The following is a 22,427-nucleotide window of genomic DNA, read 5'->3' as shown; positions in this document are numbered from 1 at the left end:
GTGAGCTGAGATCATGCCATTGTACTCCAGCCTGGGTGACACAGTGAAACTCTGTCTCAAAAAAATGAAAAATAAAATAAATTTAAAAAATAAAAGTAGAATGTTTACCATACTCTACATTAAAAGTGAAATCTCAGTTGCATTGTTTTTACTTCACATGTAAAAAAGGAAAATTATTGCATTTTCTTAATGTGGCATTCCTTTCTTTTCATACCAACAATTAATCCTATCTTCCAGATCCTATTACAGTCTCATTATTATTGAAATTTTGCATTCTATATATACTGGAAACAATGCAGGGGAGTGGAAAGAATATGTAAGCTTTGGAATCTGACCAGATTTTCCAATCCTTTATCAATCACATTGCTGATTGTGGGACCTTAGCAGTTTAACCTTTCTGAGCTTTGGTTTCTTCATTTGTAATTTTGAAATTACGAGTAAATAATTGTAATTATGTATGTAAAATGCCTAGAATATTATCTGGCTTATAGTAGGCACTCAGAAAATAGTAAATAATATTATTCTATCACAGTCTTATGGAACATGTTGCATTTTACTTTTACCCCAAGAATTTTTAAAGATTCTCACAAAGTTTCTGTGATTAAAGTGAGAGATGAAGACTAAACTTGCTCTGAAAGATACTGAAGGAATGTCAAACCTTTAAATGCAGCAGGTGTCTATGGTTGTATGCAGTTTTTTTTCCCCAGGGATACACAAAAGTGAATAGAAGTTACATTCATACTACAACTTTTTTCTTTCAGTGATTTTTCTTTTAAAACAAATTCATTGAGGTACAATCTATATATAATAAAATTCAACTTTTTAAAGTATGCAATTCAAGGGGTTTAGTAAGTGTATACAGTTATGTAACTGCCACTACATTCCAGCTTTAGAACACTCACGAGTACGAAAAGTTTCCTTGGGCCTCTTTATAGTCAGCCTCTGCTTCCACTGCCGGCTCCAGGCAATCACTGATTCTGTCTCTGTTTTGCTTTTCTAGAAATTTTATATTAATGGAATCATACAATATGTAGTCTTTTTATGCCTGTCTTCTTTCAGTTAGCATGATGTTTTTTGAGATTCATCCATGTTGTGCATATATCAGTAGTTAATTTCTTTGTATTGCTGTATAGTATTCCATTTTATAGATATATCACATTTTAAAATCTCTTTACTAGTTAATGGACTTTTTTTTTCTAGTTTGGGCTATTATTTGCATATAAGTCTTGGTGTGGACATCTGTTTTTATTTCTCTTGGGTAGATTTCTGGGAATTCCTGGGTCATATAATAAAAATGTTTACCATTTTGTATTCCTACAATGTATGAAGTTTCAGTTTTTCCCTATCCTTAACAAGACTTGGTATTGTCAGTCTTATTTATTTTAGCCATTCTAGTAGGTAGGTCATTATTATTTTAATTTGCATTATCCTAATGATGAAAATGTTAACCATCTTTTCACCGACTTATTTGCTACTCATATATATATATATTTTCTTTGGTGAAGTATCCATTCAAATATTTTGCCTGTTTTTAAATTGGGTTGTCTTTTTATTAGTGAATTGTAAGAGACCTTTGTGTATTCTCCATAAAAGTCATTTATCCAACATATATTTTGAAAATATTTTTTAACTAGCCTTTTTTATTTTTTAATGGTGTCTTTTGAATCACGATTTTAAAAATGTTTTAACTAAATATTAGATATTAAATATTTATACAATATATAAAAGATACAAAATATCCTCATTATTGGTGAATATACTTTTAAGAAAAAATCATGTTCTGATCATTTTTTTATTGACACACTTTTTCTCAAATATGACTTGAAATTTTAAGTCTCAAGGGAATCGGTTTTCTGTTAATCATTACCATAGTTAGTATTATTAATAATATAAAGAAGTTTGTTAGTATGTTTACTTCACTTTAAAGGAACTCTAAAAGGCAGAAACATTTGAATAAGTTATATATTAAGTTTTTCACCAACATTTTGACAATTAAAAAATTTAATTATGTAAGTTAAGGCAAGCCGTTCTCCTGACAGTACCTCCCATCTCTACCCTCACTGCCTTCACCTCAGAAGAGCCAGGTCTATTTGGGACAGGTTTACAAGGGCACTAAGGAAAAGAAGATTGTGGTTTACCTAATTGCTTTACAAGTAGATTTGGATTTTGGCTACCCACGCTCTAAACTTGGGCATGATTGTAAAGTTATATACCAAATAATATTTTGCAGTATTAACTGTGCATTTGTTATAACATTATTATTAAGTTTACTTAATATTTTTCCCAGTGATTCCTACTGCTTGAGTTTTATAGATGTCTTCATTGTTTAGACTCTGAATTAGCTTACATTCCTAAACAGAACTGTATATAAAATCACTGCAATTCAAATGCAAACATAGTTTAGAGTTGAGTATATATCTGGTCATTTTAATTCATAATTAGGAAAGATACTTGATTTTACATATATGTGCCTTTATGAAAGAATTTAATACCTCATTCATTCATTCAAAATATTTATTTTACACCTCTGATTAACAAAGTTTCCTTACAATATAGTCTATATTGATTCATTTTGTAATTTCTTTTTAACTTTCTACAAGTGACTAAATTGATAGTATTGTATCTTATGTATTGGTTAGCATATTGTCACATAAGAGTTTCATCCTCCTCCTCTTTTTGGTTTACCACTTCAATTCCACAGATTTTATGCAATGATTGCAGCTCATGAAATGCATACTACTTTGATCTGTGACCTTTTTGTGGTGCTAATCGGGTTCCTGATATCATTATACCTTACTCATTAATCATATTTCCTGCAGCCCGTCAGGCAGCCAGACAGCACAATCCCTGTTTTCAGCCCTCTGTTGGCAGGTTTCTGCTTTTCCAGATTATTACAGACGATACTTCGGCTTCTCATAGCCAGAGCCACATCAAGCTGTGTGTTACAATTAAAGTCAGATGGTCCTCAGGTTGAACAGGGATATAGTGTTGCAGCTGTCCCTCTTCCTGGAACAAACCAGCACCAAGAACAGATGATCTATAGGACAGTGAATAATAACAGATTATACAATACTCGGTTGGTAGCAGGGGATCAGAGAATTAATTAACTGACATACTCATTTTAAGATACCCAGCATGTCTCTTTTAAGTATTTGGTTGTTAATTCAAGAGGATAGGATATTTTTAGGAGCATGATTTTGGTAGTGAACCAGTAATGCTACATTCCCTGTTTGTGTTAGAGGACTGTAACTACTGTCTCACCCAACGACTCTTATCCTCAGTTTTCTGTAAGTAATGAAGATCTAAATGTAGGATTGGAAAACTGGCTAAGTGGATGGGCTTATGAACAGAAGATAATATCCTACATATTTTAGAAGGAAAACTCACCTAAATTTCATTAGTTTTTCAGAGAAGTAAATTATATTTTGTTCTGAACAGTTGGAATCAGGGTAAAACCAAAGCAGTCTTAATTATATCCCTGAGATTGGTCCCTGTTATCTACTATTACCTGAACTAGGAAAAAAATTTATTTCAGATACAGCATCAGAAATATAAATGAGAAACAGGCTTTCATACTTTCAAATAATAGAAAAATTTATGAGTTCGGAATGCCCATCATCTGTCTCTTATGATATAATGTCAATGTTTGGACCTACATATTATACTGCCTCTTATAACCTTCAAGTTTCGTGTTGAATAAGAGACAAAGAAAACCATACTCTGGGGAGAATCACTAAAAGTTGACCTTTAAAAATAGAGCGTTTTGTTTTAGCCAAAAGATGCATAATATACATAATTGATTCAAATTATAATAGTTCATTCATTTAACATGTATTTATTGAGTGCTTGCTTATGGACCAGCACTATTAGATTCGATGAATAAGAGACAATATCCCTATTTGGAGATTACCTTCTCTTTGATACCTTGTTGATATAGAAAGCTTCTCAAGGCCTGGAAGTGGCATTAATATAGCAAAGGAAGCGTTCTCTTGTTGAATTGTCCTAAGGTTACCAGTTAAAATCACATTTACTTTTGTGTATGTTCTATAGCTTTTGTCTCCTCTACTATTTCATAATGGTGACACAAATAGTACTCACTTAACAAGGTAAAGAAAAATAAAATGAATATACTATCTGCTTTCCATTATCATCAGAGAATATGTGGACAAGTTAAAAGAGATGCTGTCCTTTCATAGTATTGCCTGACAGGAAAAAACAAGGTTGATAAAGAAATAAAATCTAAACTTGTTTCTATCATTGCTAAAATTTAAATCTATTCAACATAAACCTTTATAGATCTTACACCTCTGAATGAATTAGGTCAATCTTGTATAATTTTTTTCTCTGAATGGAAAATTTACACTTCTCAAGTGATGACAGCATAGAGACAGACTGTCATGCCCCCCACTGAACAAGAGTGGGGGAAATGACATTCTTAAGACCACTGACCAGACAACATTTAAAAAAAAAAAAATTTTGGAATTGAAATGCCAGAAGCTTTTTTCAAATTGTTTTTTTTGTTGTTATTGTTTCCTTTTCATTTTCCATATTGATAATGATGTGGCCAAGAATGTAAACAGCCGTGGTGGCTGCAGTTGGAAATAATTATTGTTAGCTGAGGGTATCTCCCTCTCATGTCTTCATCCTCTTTACTCCCAGTGCAGTGGCTGGATTTAAATTCCCTGGGAATGTAGGGAGATAGGTATGAAGAGTCTAAAATTACTATTGTTTGGTTTGCTTTTAGCCGTGATATGTAATTTACTGTGAAATTTTTAGTTAAAAAACGAGGACACCTAAATAAGAGGAAAAAAGATTTACCATATTGATAGATTGTTAATTCTCCCCACATTTATTTATAAAGTCAATGTAAAAATATAAAAACCATTCAGTAGGTTTACTTTGTTTTGTTGGAAGATGATAAACTGATTTTAAAGAGCAAAGGACCATCATGGCCAAAATCCTTTTGGGGAACAAGAGCAGATTTCAGAGGGACTTGCTTTACTAGATATCAAAAATTATTATAAAGCTATAGTAATTAGGGAAGGAGAAGTAGTACAGGAAAAGTGAACAGAGAACCCAGAAATAGGCCAGGATATGTAAAGAAACCTCATCCATTATAGAGCTAGTATTGCAGAACTGTGGGGAAAGGAAGGACTTTTCAATTTAGGATTCTGAGATAAATAGTTATTTTATTAGTTTCCTAGGGCTTCTGTAACAAAGTATGATTATCTGGGTAGAAACAACAGAAATTTATTGTCTCACAGGTTTGGAGTCCAGAGGTCTGAAATCAAAGTTTAGCAGGGTTGATTTCTCCTAAATGCTGTACGGGAAGGACCTGTTCTAGCCCTCTGATTGGCTTATATGTGGCTGTCTTCTCCTTGTGTCTCTTCACATCATCCTCCCTCTATGCATGTCTGTCTGTCCAAATGTTTCCTTTTAATAAGGACACCATTCATATTAGATTAAGGACTCACCCGACTCCAGTATGGCCTATCCTAAATAAAGACTTCTGTAATGACCCAATTTTCATATAAGGCCACCTTCTGAGGTGCTGTTAGGTTGAGACTTTAACATAAAAATTTGGGGGGAGTGGCCACAATTCAACCTATAGCAGATATATGGGGAAAAAAATTTTAATTGGAACCTTATTTTATGCCACAAACAAAATGAAAGTATATTAAAGCTTTATATATAAAGGTAAAACTATAAACTTTAACAAGATAATACAGGAGAATTTCTATGTGATGTTGGAATAGGGAAAGATTTTCAAGCAAGAAACAAAAAAGTGAAATATGATATATTATATAAATTGATTTTTGGTTGTTAAACCAACCTTGCATTCACGAATATATTACACTTATATGTTTTAAGTTCTTTTGATATGTCCTGGATTTTTGTTTTGTTAGTATTTTCTTGAGGAATTACTACTTTTGAGGATTTTTGAATCTATATTTATGAGGAATATTAGTTTGCAGTTTTCTTGTGATATCCTCATCTGACTTTATTATCAGGGTAATACTAGTCTCATAGAATGAGACATGGCAGTGTTCCTTCTTCCTCTATATTTTTGAAGGACTTTGTGAACGCTACGTATTATTTCTTCTTTAAATGTTTGGTGGAATTCACCACTGACGCTATTTAGGCATGGCCTTTTCTTTGTGAGAAGATTTTAAATTACCAAATCAGTTTTTTTAGTTTTCATAGGTCTATCAAGATTTTTTTTTTATTTTTTCTTGAATCTATGTCAGTAATTTATTTCTTTCTTGGAATTTGTCCATTTAATTAATTTATTTTTATAAAGTTGTTCATAGTATGACATTATCATTTTAATTTCTCTAAGGTTAGTAATGATATTACCTCATTTATACTGATTTTTGGTAATTGGTGTTATCTTTTTTTCTGGCTCATTCTTGCTAAAAGGGTTTGTCAATTTTGTTGTCTTTTCAAAGAGCCAACTTTTTGTTTCACTGGTTTCCTCTATGGTGTCTCTGTGTTCTCTTTCGTTGAGTTTTCGCTCTAATATTCATTCTTTCCTTTTGCTTGCTTTGGGTTTAGTTTACTCTAACTAGATTATTAAATTGGAAACCTAGTTTTTTTATTTGAGTTCTTCTCTCCCAATATCAGGTTTTCCAATTACAATTTTCTCTTTATGTGTGGTTTTTGCTGTATCTCATAAATTTTGATATTTTGTTACCTTGTTTTCATTCAGCTTATGCAATTCTCTTAATATTCTTGTGGTTTCTTTCTTGGCTTATGGATTGTTTAGAAGTGCATTGCTTGGTTTCCAAATATTTTCCAAAATCCCCTTCTGTATTTTCCAAATGTGTATTTTCCAAATTTTCTCCTGTATTTTCTATTTTTAATTTCATTGTGATTGGAGAGCATACTGTGTATGATTTCAGTTGCTTAAAATGTATTGAGACTTGTTTTCAACCTAGCATTGGGTCTATATGGGAGAATTCTTCATGTTATCTTTAGAAGAATGGATATTCTGCTATTGTTGAGTGTTCTGTGGGTGTCAGTTGATTGACTTAGTTTTTTGTGTTTAACTATTCTGTATCTTTGCTGACTTTCTGTCTAGTTTTTTGTTTTTGTTTTTGTTTTTGTTTTGCTAGTGGGATATTGAAGTCTCCAAATGCTGTTTTCAATTCTATCAGTTTTTGCTTCATGTATATTTGGGCTCTGTTATTAAATGTATATGTTAGTTTCCTATAGCTGCTATAGCAAATTACTGCAAACACTTGGTGGCTTAAACAGCAGAAATTTATTCTTTCACAGTTCTAGAGTCCTGAAATCTGAAATCAGTATCACACTTCGTCCAGAGGATGTCTGCCTGTGTCTTCACATTGCCTTCTTTTCTGTCTATAGCCAAATCTCTCCCTGTCTCCATTTTCTAAAGATACATGTGATTGCATTTAGGGTCCTCCCTCATAATCAGGGTAATCTTCCCATCTCAAAATCCTCAACTGAGGCCAAGCACCATGGCTCGTGCCTGTAATCCCAGCACTTTGGGAGGCTAAGGCAGGGCGGATCACCTGAGGTCAGGAGGTCAAGACCAGCCTGGGGAACATGGCAAAACCCCATCTCTACTAAAAATACAAAAAATTAGCCAGGCATGGAGGTGTGTGCCTGTAGTTCCAGCTACTCGGGAGGCTGAGGCAGGAGGATCGCTTGAACCTGGGAGGTGGAGGTTGCAGTGAGCTGCAATTATGCCACTGCACTCCAGCCTGGGCGACAGAGTGAGATTCCGTCTCCAAAAAAAAAAATTCCTCAATTTAATGACATTGCAAAGAACCTTTTCCCATATAATGTAGCATTTTACAGATTCCAGGGAGTAGGACCTGATATCTTCCTGGGGGTGAGGGGTACATTTTTCAGCCTATCACAGTGCATATATGTTTATAATTGTTATGTCTTCCTGATAAATTAACCAACTTTTTAGTCATAAATTGTCTCTGTTTGTTTTTAGTAATTTTTGAGTCTGTTTTGCCTGATACTGTTAAAGCCACGTCAGTTCTCTTATGGTAACTGTTTGCAAGGTATACCTTTTTCCATTATTTTATTTTCAATCCATTTTTTTGGATTTTGGACACTTTGAAAATGTCTTTTGTAGATAGCATATAGTTGGATCATGTTACTTATCTAGACTGACAATCTCTGCCATTTGAAGTGTTTATTCACATTTAATGTTATTATTGATAGCATAATAATAGCACAATCCAGATAGCATCCAATAGCATAATCCAGAAATAGATCAGCACATGTAAAGAAATCTCATCTAGTATAGAGTTCTATAATAGTTGGATTCATGTCTACCATTTTATTAATTATTTTCTTCAGTCTTGGGTCTTTTTGTTTTTCTGTTCCTCCTTTATCATCTTTGTTGTATTAAATAATATTTCTGGTCTACTATTTTCATTAAATTTTTTTTACTATGTATTTGTTTTAGTTCTTTTCTTAGTCATATTTATAGAGACTACAATATACATTTTATTTTTTGAGACAGAATCTCACTCTGTCACCCAGGCTAGAGTGTAGTGGTACAGTCACGGCTCACTGCAGCCTCAACCTCCTGGGCTCAAGCGATCTTCTCACCACAGCCTCCTGAGTAGCTGGGAGTACAAACGTGTGCCACTACACCCAGCTAAGTTTTTTATTTTTCATAGAGATGAGGTCTCACTATGTTGCCCAAGCTGGTCTTGAACTCCTGACCTCAAGCAATCCTCTCATCTTGGCTTTTCAAAGTGCTGGGCTCATAGGCATGAGCGACTGCACCCAGTCTGCATTTTAAATTATGACAATTTACTTCAGGTTAATACCAACTTAATTCCAGTAAAATATAGCAGCTTTGCTCCAACTCAGCTCCATTCCTTACCCCTAATTTGCGCTATTATTTATATATATATATAACATTTATATATAAGCCTACTATGCAGTGTTATAAATGTTGTGTTATATGATCTTTTATCTCCTAAAGAAGTTAAGAGGAGAAAAAATATCTATTAATTGTATTCACTACTTTACCTTAATAGAAACATTTCAAAATGGCATCAGAAGAGTGCATCAGGTACTCGGCATCAGAAGAGTGCATCAGGTACTCAGCATCATCTAGGAATGGAATTAAAACGTCATACAGTAAAAGTTCTATAGAATTGAGGTTTACACTTTCAAATACCGTGGTTTTCACCATTTCCCTTGAAGAGAAATCTCTTTATGGAATGGAATTAAAACGTCATACAGTAAAAGTTCTATAGAATTGAGGTTTACACTTTCAAATACCGTGGTTTTCACCATTTCCCTTGAAGAGAAATCTCTTTATGAAATGGATTACACATTTCTTTGCCTCTTAAATGGAGAATTCTTTCTGAAATTAAATCTTAAATAGCCTTTTCTGTATTACTAACAATTGAATATTCCAGACATTTTCCATGATGCCTTGAAGTTTCTGAGATGCATAGAGCTTTTTGTTCCTCACTTAAAATGACCCACATTCCTTTGCTTTCTTTTAGCTTTTCTGTCAGCATTCAAAGTTCTCTTCTCTGTCAGATGTCACTTCTCTGTCAGGGTTTCCATCTTGTTGTGATTGATTATGTTATTTAATGCATATATGGCTGGGTTAAAAGCTTGAGGAATGACCCAATGCCTCCCACCGTTAAAGTTCATGAGCTTTTTGCTTGTTTTCCTCTTGGCCTTCAGTTGCTTTGAGTTTGACTGTGTTCCAGATTCTCTGAACACCTAAATTCTGAACTCTGGACAAATGAGAGTAAACCGCGTTTTGTTTAGTGACATGTTATTGTGCTAGATACAAGCCAAATAAAATAAAATGATACTATTTCTAATATATGCTACATCCATGGTAGAAAAATATTCAAATTCTGTGTTTATTCTGGGGTAAGTAACTTCTATGATTTTCTACCACATTGTTAGTATTTCATTAAAATATATTAATGATTTTTAAATTTTGGAAAATTCTTCCCCGTGGGTATCTCATCTATATAATTGAAAAGGATTGTCTAATAGTGGTTACTCTTCCCTATAGACTTCAGCCTCAGTGATATAGCTGAAAGTGTGGGGGGAAATGCCAGATTTCTCCCTCTTCCTGACACAGGAACCTGTAATAGTTAGGCTTCTAGCTTGAGTTACTCCTCATGCTTTTCTTACTCACCACAGTGCCTGCCACATGTTCTTCTTATCATTGCAGTATGAGCCTACCCTACTCCTTTTTTAGCCAAATGATACCCTAAAGTGTGCATCGTTACCCTTCTTATCACTATGCTCTCAAAAAGCAAAATAATCTAAAAACTTACAAATACTCTTCTCAGAACTCTCATCTTCTTTGAAACATTTCAGAAACACCCCTATATATTCTTTCCCAATTATTACTTGAGATGATATTGTGCAGATGGCTGATCTAATTCATTTTAGAGCAGTTTTTCAATTATTTCTCTTTATTGATTATTAAACATTTCTTCATGTGAGATTCAGTAATGTCCATAATTAAATTGCAAAGACCCATGCCAGGCCCTTTGGAGTTCAGAATCTTCTATGGTGCATGAATTTGGCACAGTGGCTGCTCATGATATCAATAGTAATTACACCTTGTAAGTATTTGACACTTTATTCAAAATACTTCTGGTTTGGGTGGTGTTTTTTTTTGAGACAGAGTCTCGCTCTGTCGCCCAGGCTGGAGTACAGTGGCACAATCTCAGCTCACTGCAACCTCTGCCTTCCAGGTTCAAGCAATTCTCCTACCTTAGCCTCCCAAGTAGCTGGGACTACAGGCACTCACCACCACACCTGGCTAATTTTTTGTATTTTTAGTAGACACTGGGTTTCACCATGTTGGTCAGGCTGGTCTCAAACTCCTTAAACTCCTGACCTCAAATGATCTGCCCGCCTCAGCCTCCCAAAGTGCTAGGATTACAGGTGTGAGCCACCGTGCCCAGCCAGGTGTATATTTTATCATCTATTTCTTAATTTCGTAATTTCTTTCTTTAAGGTTTTGAAATACCTTGTTGCACTGACTTCAGGAAAAGGAAATAAACAAAACCTCATTTATGGTAACTTAGTGCTTGTCCAAAGTTACTATAGGTTTGAAGTTAAAAAAAAGAAGGGGAAGGAGAAGGGAAAGGAGAAGGGGAAGAAGAAGAAAGATAGAGAGATACTTTTTATAATAAAAAAAAGTTAAAAGATGGCTAGAAATCCCAGTATTTAATTTTTCATTTTTAATCTTTGTGTAAATTATCATGGTAGTGTGCTGCCAGTTACAGCTGGTAGTCATCGTTTCTGCCAGGGGCTAATGATAATGGCTAGAGAAGAGAAGTGAGGCTAATGGGCTCGCAATATGAAATTCACAAGAAGAAATTGAATTCACAGAGGAATGCTTGCTCACCAAGTTCACCTTGCCACCACCATTGCTTTCAGTAGTGCTCCGATTACAGGCAACTTCTGCCCAGTGGTGCTGTGCAGGAGCTGCCTGTAACCCCTCTCCTGCCTGTGTTTCTGGCACTGGGCCATGGCACCTGCAGTGGCAGTCTATCTGAAAAGCAGCGGCTCTGCTGTGGATTTTGTTCTGCCTCTGGATGCTTTCATGCAACTCTGCACAGGGTTACCCGATAAATGACTGCTTACTGTGGTATTTATGTCTGTTTGATTTGCCGGTAACTGGTGTATCTCAAACGAAAATTTCTTAGCAAAGACTTCTGTATATACTAGCAAATTTCCTTGATTATGTTAACCACTGTGACCTTCCCACCCACCTCCAAAAAAAAGAAAAAGGAAGAAGAGGATTGCCGCATGCTTATCCAGAACGGCTTAGTTTTTTGTGGTCCAGTTGATTCCTTTCTATATTTTTAATGATAATTCTATAGTTTAGAATTTATATTTATATATAGAGAGATAGATAGATAATTCTATATTTTAGAATTATCATTAGAAAATAGAGAAACTTTAGGGTAAATATCAAAGTATTGCAATGCTAGGAAGCAATGAATAGTTGTGTGAGTATTATATAAATAAACAAAAATAGGCCATTTTTTCTCTCCACTAACAGTTATTCTAAATAAATGTTAAGCTACTTTCTAAAGAAAAAGTAGATATTCTGATTCTTATTTTTAAGCAAAGGCAAATTTAGTTTGTATTATTTTTATTGTATTAAATGCCATGACTATAGTACCTGGTTTTTATTTTGAGAAATTTATATCTCAAAATTTTCCATGGCACTTAGAATTTCTATAGCTTAAATCAATTTTTGAGTTTTTGTTTCTTTTTTTCCCCCCTTCTTTCTTTCTGAATCAGTTATTCATTCACTTTATCGTTTCACTTTTTTTATTCATATACTTATGCCATACTAAAAATAAAATGTTTGTAGCAATATGCTTAGGCATTGTTTTTAAAATAAGTTCTTTTTTTTTTTTTTTTTTTTGTCTACGGCTGTACCACCCTGAATGTGCCTGATCTCGTCTAAAATAAGCTCTTTTTTTGTATTTTATTTCCAAATAATTCCAAACTTACAAAAACTTGCAAAAAAAAAAAAATAGCATACAGAATTTTTTTTTTTTTTTTTTTTTTAGTAGAGACGGCTTTTCACCGTGTTAGTCAGGATGGTCTCGATCTCCTGACCTTATGATTCGCCCGTCTCGGCCTCCCAAAGTGCTGGGATTACAGGCGTGAGCCGCCGTGCCCACAGAATTCTTATACACTTTTCTCAGGTTCACTATTATTAACCTTTTTCCCTCCCTCTTTTTTATGTGAGTTTTCTCTCTCCCTCCCTTCCTCCTCTCTCTCCTCTTTTTTCACCCTCTCTGTAGTATATGTATATATACACTCACACACCCACATAATTATATACACACACAATATTTTTACTGAATTCCTTAAGGTAAGTTACATACTTCATGGTCTTTTACCTCTAAATATTTCAGTGTGTACCTCCTAAGAATAGGGGTATTTTCTTATGTAACTACAGCACAGTTATCCATTTTATAAACTTATGTTGATGTAATACTTTCGTCTAATTTACTCTCCATATATATCACTTTTGTTAGTGATATATAACATGTAGTATTTATATCATTTTTACGCTGCAATATGGGATCCAGTCTAGGGTAAGTTACTGCTTTTAGTTGCCATGTAAATTCTTAGAAGTTACTTTTCCTGTAACCCTACTTGTATTAGTTTCCTAGGGCTGCCATTACAAAGTATAGTAAGTCCTCACTTAACATCATGGATAAGTTCTTGGAAACTGGGACTTTAAGTGAAATAATTACAATAGATTCTCAGATAATGTCATTTAGTTATGATGTTATAAGAAAAAAATTTGCTTTCATTATATGTCATTTTGCTTAAAGTCACAGTTTCCAAGAACCTGTTGACAATGTTAAGTGAATAGTTACTGTCCCACAAACTTCATGGCTTAAACAACATATGTTTATTGTCTGACAGTACTGGAGGCTTTAAGTCTGAGATCATGGAGTCAGCAGGGCCATTCTCCCGCTGAAGGCGATAGAGAAGGATCTGTTCCAGGCCTCTCTCCGAGCTTCTGATAGGTCCTCGAATTGCAGCAGTGTAACCTCGGTCTTCACAAGGTGTTCTCCCTGTGTGCATATCTGTCTCTGTGTCCACATTTTCCCCTTTCTATAAAGACACCAGTCATATTGGATTAGGGAACATCCAAATGACTTCATTTTAACCTGTTTACCTCTGTAAATAACCTATCTCCAATCTCATTTTGAGGTACTGGAGGTTAAGACTCCAACATATGGAGTTGTGTTGGAGGGGACACAGCTCAACCCATAACACTCACTCAACTACTTGTTCTGTCTTTTTGAAAGAAAACTTCTTTTTTTATTATTTTTTTTATTTTAAGACAGCATCTCATTGTCACCAGGCTGGAGTGCAGTGGCTGATCATAGCCTACTATAGTCTCAAACTCCTGGAGTCAAGTGAGCTTCTCGAGTAGCTAGGACTATAGGCACATGCCACCACGTCTAGCTAATTTTATTTTTTGTAAAGATGGGGGTCTCCTAATGTTGCTCAGGCTGGTCTCAAACTCCTGGCTTCAAGCCATCCTCCCTCCTTGGCCTTCCAAAGTGCTGGGATTACAGGCATGAGCCACTGCACTTGGCCTCAAAATGTTCTTTGAAACCGTCTTTTTATGATATCCTCTTGTTTTCATTTTTATTGAGCTGTATTATAGTTATTCCATTATGCTCTACACCAGAGAATAATATATAATGGATTCTGACTCAAATTCATTTTAAAAGTAAAACGACAAAATTTTTGATCCAGGTTTTTTTGAAGAAATATAATCTGCATCTCAGCAGCAGATCACTTGTACATGTTTCTGGATCATCCCAGAAACATTCTAGTTGGTGCCATAGGAAACCACATAAAATAACTATTTCTTTTTAAACTATATGAAGATATTTATAAATTGGATACTCCCTAAATTGGAGGCTCTCACAAATACTGCTTAAAATTCTTCAGTGGTTACTTATAGCTTTCCCAGCTTTACAACATGACTTGGAATGTTCTTCACAATTTACCTGCTTACTTCCCCAACTTCATCTCTTGAAAACTATAGTCCAGTAACACTGAACAAGGTACACGTCTCTAAAATGGCTGTGTTCTCTCACGTCTTATAAGCTGTTTCCTTTGCCTACAAAAATGCCAGATTCCTGCCCCTTGGGAAGCCTTGATTGATTGATTGATTGATTGATTGTTTGATTGACAGAGTCTCACTTCATCACCCTGGCTGGAGTGCAGTGGTGCGATCTCCGCCCACTGAAACTTCCGCCTCCTGAGTTCAAGCGATTCTCATGCCTCAGCCTCCCGAGTAGCTGGCATTACAGGCACCACACTACCACACTCAGCTGCTAATTTTTGTATTTTTAGTAGAGACGGGGTTTCACCATATTGGCCAGGCACATCTCAAGCTCTTGACCTCAAGTGCTGTAATCCCACCCAAAGTGCTGGGACTACACATATAAGCCACCACGCCCATCCAGAAAGCCTTTAATTATACCTCTATCCACTCTTCAACATTCCCTCACCACCAACCACGCCAGCAGAGTCCGCCTGAGATGTTTCTCTTGTGTTGTCTTTTAAGTGGACATACTTAACAGCTAGCATTTTAGTGGTGGCTCAGCATCTCATATTCACCATGAGATGTTGAGCCGCTTGAGGACCTCTCTTATTCTTTGTTTTCGCAACTGTAGCACAATATCTGGTCTATATGGGGTATCATCGTCATGTTTGCTGAAAGAATGAAAAATGGATGAGTCTTCAAAAAGTATCAGAAGAGAACCAAAATGCTTTATGACAACAGCAGAGCTTAAGCGTCTTGAGAACCAACTTTGCCCAAGAATATTGATTAGTAGTTTCTGCCATGGTCACAGGAAAGGAGAATTTAGCATTTTGTGTCTCTGTGTGTCATACCTGAATAAGAGTCTATTGGTGCAAAAGAGCATATCCAATAGTGATATTCATAAAATAAGTGACGCAAAATAGTCCATGCAGGATGGGCACAGTATTTCAATAAAATACAGGTAGTTAAGTAAAGGTAATTTCTAGTTGAGTACATAACTGAGACAGAAAATATGTGCATAGCAATTTTAAGGTATGTTAATAAAAAAGATAAAGAATTTACTAAAATTAAATTGCAAGAATTCTGCAACCATATTTTCTTTGCAATTTAATTTTCTGTATTTTAATTTCTTGGGATATATTTATATTTGGCAGTATAGGATAGAATTTTCAAAAACGATATTGAAAAGGGTGGGGCATGGTGGCTCACACCTGTAAATCCCAGCACTCTGGGAGGCTAAAGCAGAGGATTGCTTGAGCCCAGGAGTTTGAGACCAGCCTGAACAACACAGCAAGACTCTGTCTCTACAAAAAACAAAAAAACTTATCTAGGTGTGGTAGCACATGCCCGTAGTTCCATCTACATGGGAGGCTGATGTGGGAGGATCACTTGAGCCCAGTAAGTAGAGGCTGCAGTGAGCTGTGATGGCACCACTACACTCCAGCCTGGGTGACAGAGCAAGACCCTGTCTCAAAAAAAAAAAAAAAAAAAAAGAAAGAAAATTGGAAAACAAGTCTAAAATGATTAGGTGTAAGATATACACCTTCATGAATGCCTCTTAATTAATAGTTTCCTCTATTACTTAAGAAATACATTAATTATTCAGAAGTACAAAATAATTTTTCTATGAATCGTTTTATACCAAATGCAATAGTTATTTTTCAGTAAAAGCAAAATAATTGTTCTATATAGCATACTAGAAACATTGAGAGCAAAAGTAAGGATCACTTTTTGTCCAGCAGCATTTACTTTTTCATTTTTATGAGCTCGTCAAATCTACCTCTGTCAGTTGGCTTATTTTCTTCTGGGCTCCACAGTATTTTTCTTTGAAAGTGTTTTACTGCATTTCCCTTCGGTTAGTCTTATTGATTGTATAGTCAATTTGTAATTGTTTTTTCTAAGTAAAATCTTTCATACATTGTACTTTGTTAGTCCCATGCTTATTTAGATCTGTTCCATTCACCATCTCACATATGTCTATTCCACCAACGGAATGTCTGTGGAGAAAAACTCTTGTCAGGATCTCATGTTCCCTTATTTTCTTCTTTCTACTTTTTTTCTGTGCTAGAGAAGATACTAAAATATATATGTAATTATTTTTGTAATGCTCACTGTCCAACGTATTTTCAATAGACAAAATTTATATTTCGCTTTGTTTAATGGGATTTTGTTCATTAAACTTTAGATTTTTAGAAGGATAATAAGAGCTGTCGTGCATTGAACACTTAATAATATGCACCAGACATTGTTGTAAGCCATTTATGGATTAACTCATCTAGGTCTCACAATAAGTTTATGAGGTCAGTGCTATTATTACTCTCAACCTATAGATCAGAAACTTGAGGCATAGAGAGTTTAGGTAACTTGTGAGTTTAGGTAACTTGTCACAGCAATAATAAATATTGAACTGGGATTCCAGTGCAAGAAACCTGTGTTGTTATACTCTACATTATACTTCCTATGATAAAATTATACTACTGCATATATTTTAATAAGTTTTAGTTGTACAAATGAGACCATACCTATTTTAAGAATACATTCTTAGGCCTGGCATAGTGGCTTATATCTATAATCCCAGTGCTTTGGAAGGCCAAGGGAGGAGGATTGCTTGAGCCTGGGAGTTTGCAACTAGCTTGGACAACATAGTAAGACCCCATCTCTACAAAAAGTAAAAATATTAGCTGGGCATGGTGTCATGTGCCTGTAGTCCCAGCTACTTGGGAGCCTGAGGCAGAAGGATGCTTGAGCCTGGGAGGCTGAGGCTGCAGCAAACCCTGATTGTGTCACTGCACTCCAGACCAGGCAACAGAGCAAGACCCTGTCTTCAAAAAAGAAAAAAATGAATACATTTTTGTATCGTACATTGTATGAAAATATGCACTTAATGAGAAGAAAATTACTTTCATTTTTCACTTTTCATCAGAAAAAATGTGAAAAATTATTTTATTTTAGAATTCGGAGAAAAGAAAAATTTAGAATATAAAAATGTAGCATATAAAATGTGTTTATGTGTATGATATCTCAATGTAATAAAAACATTACAAGGACATACACCTACTCCAGTTCTTAAAGCGTCAGTGTTTTTTTGCTTTTCTCTTTCCATTGCTTTTCAAATGTTTTTAGTGATTAGTTATTATTTTTAATAATGGAAATAAATAGTAAATTGTGTTTTGAAAGTGGGAACAAGTGGCAAATAAAGTTTTGTAGTTGTATTAAGATTTCCCAGAGAATCAGAGCCAATAACATCTATATATGTTTATGTGTGTGTGTTTGTATAATAAAAGAAACCTATGCGACAGCCATATAGAAAATTCATTGTCCTAATCATTTCCTATTTTTTCTAGACTATAAGTTTATTCATTTCATATGGCACTTGTCAAGTGTCACCACCTGGGAAAGGCTTATGAGCAAACATTTTTCATCAATCTCTAATTAGTAAATAAACCAATACATTCGTATTCTACTACTAGTTGATTCTCTAGAGTGATTGAAAAGAATTTTCCCTCAATAGCTTTTCCCTGTAGACTACTATTATGGTTAATTTTATGTGCCAACTTGAGTGGGCTGAGGGATGCCCAGATAAGTGATAAACATTATTTCTGGGAGTACGTGTGTGTGTGTGTGTGTGTGTGATGAGATTTATTATGGGAATTGGCATGTGTGATTATGGGGGCTGAGAAGCACCACAGTATGCCATATTCAAGCTAGAGACCCAGAGGCTGGTGGCACAATTCAGCCCAAGTGTGAAGTCTTAAGAACCAGGGGAACCAATGGTGTAACTCCCAGTCTGATGCCAAAGGCCTAAATTCCCAGGAGTAGGGCACTGGTGTAAGTCCCTGAATCTGAAGACTCACAGACCAGGAGCTCTAATGCCTAAGGGCAAGAGAAGATGGGTGTCTCAACTCAAGGAGTGGGTGGAGGGAATTCATCCTTCTGCTTTTTTATTCTGTCCTGGCACTCATTGGATTGGATGATACCTGCCCATGTTAGTGAGAGTGGATCTTCTTTGTTCAGTGTGCTGATTCAGATGCTAACCTCTTCTGGAAACACCCTCACAGACATTCCCAGAAATAATGTTTTACCAGCTATCTGGGCATCCCGCAGCCCACTCAAGTTGACACAAAATTAATCATCATAATAGTCTACAGGGGAAAGATGCTGAGGGAAAATTTTTTTTCAATTCTAGAGAATCAATTACCAGTAGAATACTGTAGATTGTACTGAAAGATTGTTGGTTTATTTACTAAATAGCAATTGATTAAAAATGTTCACTCAAACCTTTCCCAGACACTGATATTTGACAAGTGCCATATGAAATGAATAAGCTTATAGTATAGGAAAAGATTAAGATAATGGAATTTTTTGTATGGCCGTTGCATAGGTTTCTTGGGAAAGAATAGCCAGGGATGAGGCTTGGGAGGTTAAGTTGAGGTCACATTTATGAAGAGGCATTTATACCTTGCTGAGGAGTTGGTACTTTCTCTTACAGACAGCCAGGAACTGCTAAAAAGACATGGGAATGATATAATTATATTTAATTTATTCATTAGGAAGATGGCAGTGTGAGTATCGGACTCAAGCTAGGAAAGAATGGAGACAGGAAAATCAATTAGGAGGCCATAACAGTTAAAGGGAATTAAGCAGGAGATAATGACCTTAGTTAAAACAATGACAGAGAGGACAGAGAAGACATTCTAGATTCTAGAGACATATCAGAATCATAAAGAACATAAGGGGAAGAAGTTGAAGATAATATTGAGATTTTTAACTAAAGTTACTGCATGAATTGTCATACTAACAATTGAAATAGGCATTACAGAAAGAGGAAGAGATAAGTTCTTTGAGGAAGATAAATTCAGTTTTAGACATGTTACAGTAAATATATTAATATGGAATTTAAATATATTAAGGTAAATAATAGGATAGATGATAATTCTATTATGTACACTTAAATCCCATTTTTATCTTCTTTAGTAATAGATAATATTAGCATATAATTGATTGAAGTAATTAGAACATCTTTTCCTAACTCTTCTGGCTCATTTTTACCACACTAGCCTTTCTTATCTCTTATATGAACTATGGTAATAACGTCCTTCTAGTCTCCCTATCACTTTTTTATACATTTGATACACTGCTGATAAATATATCTTGCAAATGGGCAGTACAATTGTGTTATGCTCCTGCATTTAAGCCATAACTACAAGCATATAATAGTGTTTATTCAGGTACTCACTGGTCTTGGGTGGGATTGTTCCCTACAGACCACCTGCTCCCCACCGTCTCACCATGACACCTCTGCTACATGTAGATTAAGCTTATAGTATATTATCACAAAAATATTCTGTTTTCAACATTCTATTTTCAAATAACTCTTATACCAAGTGAAGTCTGTGCCATGTAAATTCTACCCATTGTCCTCATTCTAGCTCTAAGGCTTAAACAAAGCAAATTAAATCTCACTTTAGTCCTGATATATAAAGACAATAGCCATGCCTGCCAGGTTTTCTTTCTTTCTGTGACATCACAGTTGTACTTTGTACTTCTCTTTTAACCCTTTACTCTGCCATTTATTATACTTTCTACCTATTAGCTTTATCCTCCTGTGCCCCCTCCTCCGTTACTTGTAAATAGTGACTTAAACTTAGTAAACTTTCAGTGAATATTTATTGATAGACCTACAACTCTAACTTAAGTACCATAATTAACATATCTAATTAATTTGATCACATATTTTACACTTTTCATATCAACTGCCTCTGTAATTTTATAAAATTTTATGACATATGCATGATCATGTCTGAATGAATATGCATTCATACTCAGAATATTTGGAGATTCATCCCAGAGCTCCAGTATTAGCTAACTTTTGACCACAGCTGTGTTACTTAACCTCTCTTGGCTGTAAATAGATAATAGATATTTAATACAGGCAGTAGGTTTTAAACATGACAGATTTAGAATAGGAATAATATTGAATGATCACAAGGCCTCTAAGGCAAAGAAATTGTTATGTAAAAGAAGGTTAAATCTTCTCTGCTGTGGTAACATAAAATAATGATTGGTAACACTTTTGATGTGGAAATGCATTCAGTAGAGAAAAGTAATAGGTGAGTCCTATTGCTGCATTTCTTACAAGGGCATCTGAAGTTACTTATTACTCTTGTGAAAACATGTTTGACCTACTCTTTATGTAAAAGTGTCTGCAATTATAAAGTCAACATTAATAATCTAGCATTGGTTGATAGAATCTGCATTTCAACTCCATAGAAATTAGTGGTTATAGACAACTTGAGATCAATGATGCTATAAAGAAACAAACTATGGACCAAGGGCAGTGGCTCATGCCCATAATCCCAACACTTTGGGAGGCCAAGGTGGGAGGATGACTTCAGGCCAGGAGTTCAAGACCTGCCTGGGAAACATCCCAAGACCCCATCTCTACAAAAAGTTTAAACAATTAGCCAAGTGTGGTGATGCACACCTTTAGTCCCAGCTACTAGGGAGGCTGAGGTGGGAGGATCACTTGAGCCCAGGAGTTTGAGGTTACAATGTGCTAGGATCATACCACTGCACTATAGCATGGCAACAGAGGGAGACCCTGTCTCTAATAAAAGGAGGGAGGGAGGAAGGAAAGAAGGAAGGAGGGAGGGAGGGAAAGGGTGGGAAGAGGTGAGGAAAAGGAGGGAAAGAATGAAAGAAATTATGAATGCAGAGTCTGGAATTGTAGAGGTGGTGGGGAGAAAGAGTTTATTATAATGCCTGACCTGCAAGTAGAGAAAAGCATTAAAAAAAAAAAAAAAGATTTTAGCACATATCTTTCATTGCTTCTGAAAGTCCAGTGTTTCATTCAGAAAATATGTATTGGGGCTAATGTTTGCCAAACATCATACTTAATTCTGAGAAAATACAAAGATGAATATATATAATCTCTACCCTGTAGGTATTTACCATCTAATAATGGAAATAATCACTCCAGAATGTCGTTAATCAGAGCATAGATAGCAGAGCAACTAAATTTCATTCAGAGAATGAGGATACTTAAGAGACAGTTGAGCTGGGTATTGAAGGATTAGTTTGCCATCTGCTATGGATGGAATCATATTCTCCCCCCTTTTTTTTTTAACTTTAAGTTCTGGGATACATGTGTGGAACATGCAGGTTTGTTACATAGGTATACATGTGCCATGGTGGTTCGCTGCACCTTTTAACCCGTCATCTAGGTTTTAAGCCCTGCATGCATTAGGTATTTGTCCTAATGCTCTCCCTCCTCTTGCCCCCCACACCCCGATAGGCCCTGGTATGTGATGTTCCCCTCCCCCCGTGTCCATGTGTTCTCATTGTTCAAATCCCAATTGTCTCTGTTTGCAGATGACATAATTGTATATTTAGAAAACCCCATTGTCTCAGCCCCAAAACTCTTTAAGCTGATAAGCAACTTCAGCAAATTCTCAGGATATAAAATTGATGTGCAAAAATCACAAGCATTCCTATACACCAACAATAGACAAGCAGAGAGCCAAATCATGAGTGAACTCCATTCACTCACAAAGAGAATAAAATACCTAGCAATCTCCCAAAATTTATATGTTGAAACCCTACCAACAATGTGAGGATATTTGGAGATGGGGCCTTTAAGAAATAAAGATAATTAGGTTTAGATGACATTGTGAGGGTATTGGAGCCGTCATGATGGAATTAGTGCTCTTATAAGAAGAGACAGCAAATATGCAGACACCCTACTCACTCTGCTCTCTCTTTCTCTCCCCCTGGACTCCCAAATCCCCTATGCGAGAGGAACTAGTGAGAAGGCACTGTCTACAATCCAGTAAAAGGGCTC

The 22,427-nt window shown here is 35.4% G+C and overlaps 1 protein-coding gene across 14 annotated transcripts in view; it reads left to right on the top strand.

The window, feature by feature from the left end:
• Positions 1-22,427, top strand: part of LRBA (LPS responsive beige-like anchor protein) — a 761,353-nt gene that overhangs the window by 611,317 nt on the left and 127,609 nt on the right. The gene's annotated exons all lie outside the window — the stretch shown is intronic.

Source organism: Pan troglodytes, chromosome 3 (genome assembly GCF_028858775.2).
Source record: "Pan troglodytes isolate AG18354 chromosome 3, NHGRI_mPanTro3-v2.0_pri, whole genome shotgun sequence".
Classification (NCBI taxonomy): domain Eukaryota; kingdom Metazoa; phylum Chordata; class Mammalia; order Primates; family Hominidae; genus Pan; species Pan troglodytes.
Note: the sequence above shows the minus strand (reverse complement) of the source record. Positions and strands in the feature narration are given on the sequence as shown.